This window comes from Montipora capricornis, chromosome 14 (assembly GCF_036669925.1).
Source record: "Montipora capricornis isolate CH-2021 chromosome 14, ASM3666992v2, whole genome shotgun sequence".
Taxonomy (NCBI): domain Eukaryota; kingdom Metazoa; phylum Cnidaria; class Anthozoa; order Scleractinia; family Acroporidae; genus Montipora; species Montipora capricornis.
In genome coordinates this window covers 27,655,112-27,657,611 of record NC_090896.1, presented here as the reverse complement: position 1 = coordinate 27,657,611, position 2,500 = coordinate 27,655,112, and positions in this window count along the sequence as shown.

The window sequence follows — 2,500 nt, the reverse complement described above, 5'->3', positions numbered from 1 at the left end:
GCTGTGTATATTCTTGGATTTCACATGACGTCACGGCCGCCATTTTGGTGTTCCCAAACAATGAAATGGCGGCCATGTTGGTGTCCCGATCCAATCCTCCGCGAATTTAGAGCGATTATTAAGCTAACGTCTTCTTTTGCTTTCGTTGAAAAACATGGGTGTTGATCATTTGAGTGAAACCTAACAATAGGGAACTTTAGCAACCACAACGGCGACGGCAACGAGAACGTCACAAATTTGTATAGTCAGTGGGCGAAAACAATTGCTTTGCACGCCCTGCCGTGCGGTTTTCATATTTGTTCATTTCTTTGCCGTCATCAGAAAAACAACAACGTGAAATAACCAAATTTGAGGTTTTATGGAGGACGTCAGCACTTGGAAATAAAGGGCGTTTTCCATTTACCAAGAAATTCCGGAAATTCCGGAAATTCCGGTTGGGATGTAAATGGAACACACGTTTTTGGTTCGTTCCACTAGAAAATTTCCGGAATAAACGGAACTTCTGAAAAGGTAGTCCTGTTTTCCTGTTGGAAACTTTCCGATGGAAATGTGTGTTCCATTTACAACTTTTGAAAGGTCTTACCACTTCCAGGCATTCACGGCCACACTTTTAAATTTTGGCGCGTAAAATCGCAATCACTGGGTGGCGAACGGACCTGAGTTAAATGGAACACGTTTTTCACCGGGATGGAAATTTCCACCGAAATTTCCGGAAATTTTTTGGAAATGGAAAACGCCCAAATTTTCATTTTCCCCCCTAATTGAGGCGTGACTCATATCGGTTTTATTTTCGAGGGACTGCCACACCATTGTCATGTTAAAATGCTTGAAGTACTCTTGAAGTGATTATAATAACGGGAATTTATTCTTTGAGATAACGTTCTCGTTGCTGTTCCAGTCGTCGTTGCTAAAGCTCCCTAATAGGGAGTTAAAAGGGAGTTTAAGCAAAGACGACAGCTACAGCAACGAAAACTTTAGTCCAAAATATAACTTAGCTCTATCGCAAGTATTTCTCGATTAATCCGTCTTGTTCACATTGTATAATACAGGCGAACTATCCTGTAAATGGATGGGTACGAACGGTTTTAAAGTCAAAACTGAAAATGACTTTTTCATTGTTATATGCTTACGTTGTCGTTGTCTTTGCTAAAAGCTTTAGCAAAGACAACGGCGACGGCGACGAGAACGTCACAAATTTACATATTTAGAGGGCAAAAACAATAGCTTTGCACGCCCTGCACGTGCATTTTTCATTTTTGTCCATTTCTTTGCCGTCGTCAGCAAAACAACAACGTGAAATGACCAAATTTGAGCTTTTAGCGAGAACCTCAGCTCTTGAGGATAACTTTTCATTTTCTCCCGTAAATTAAGCGCCACTCATAACGGCTTCATTCCTGATGGACTGCCACACCTTTGTCTTATTAAAAAGCTTGGAATACTCGCGAAGTAATTGCAATAACACGATTTTATGTTTTGAGATGACGTTCTTATTGCCATTCCCGTCGTCGTTGCTAAAGCTCCCTAATGATTCCAAGAGGGCACGTTGGACAGAAGAGGATGGATAGCCAACGAGGCGCGTAGCGCCGAGTTGGCTATAGATCGTTTTCACTGTCACGCAATAAAAAAATAAATCGAAAACCATATCCCGTGGAAAAAGTCAAGAATTCGTGATGTTGTAGAAGATAAATGAAGAAGACACTTCTCCAAGTTTTAGGCCTGTGCGTTTCCCCAAACTTCAGATATTCGTCGAAATGTTTCGCAGAAATTTACAGAGCCCAGTATGAAAACGCCATGTTGGTGCACATCTGTGGTGCACCAATATGGCGGCCGGAAAATAGTGTCAACATCTGTTACTTACTTTGGCTATCTAGGCGAGTGATCATCTGTACTGAACAGACAGCTATTTACCTAAGCACTTTTCATAATGCTTTAAATTCTAAAAAGGCTCAAAACCGTGAGATAAATATATATTTCTCAATAAACTCGATCGTCGCCTCGTGTCACGCACCGCTATAACTCAGAAATTCAAAATGCTCTGGTTTCCAAACGAAGCGCGCTATTGCGCTTTAAAATTGCAAATGGATACAAATTTACCGCCTCATATGCCTGATGAGGATAAAAACTTTCGTGGCTCTTTAGTTTTGGATTTTAGAAAATGATGACGTCACGTGAAAACGATCTATAATGATCTCAAATCCAACAAACACGAGTGGAATAATTGCTTCATTAAAAACGCCCCAAGATGTTAGACAAATCTTCCTGACTTTATTTTCTAAGAAGAAACCGGATGTGGCAATGTACAGATAATTTGTAAGTATAAATTGCCTAAGCTAGCACTCATTGTTTTGCTTTGCGTTATTGAACTACCACAGATTCTTAAATTGTCAAAATATAGTTTTCAAGTTGCTTCCTTGAAATACTTTCATGCCATACTTTGTGGCTTTCTTTGTGCTATCTGGTGTTGCGTTTTGTAACAGTTCAAGGACTTCTTTTTCATTTA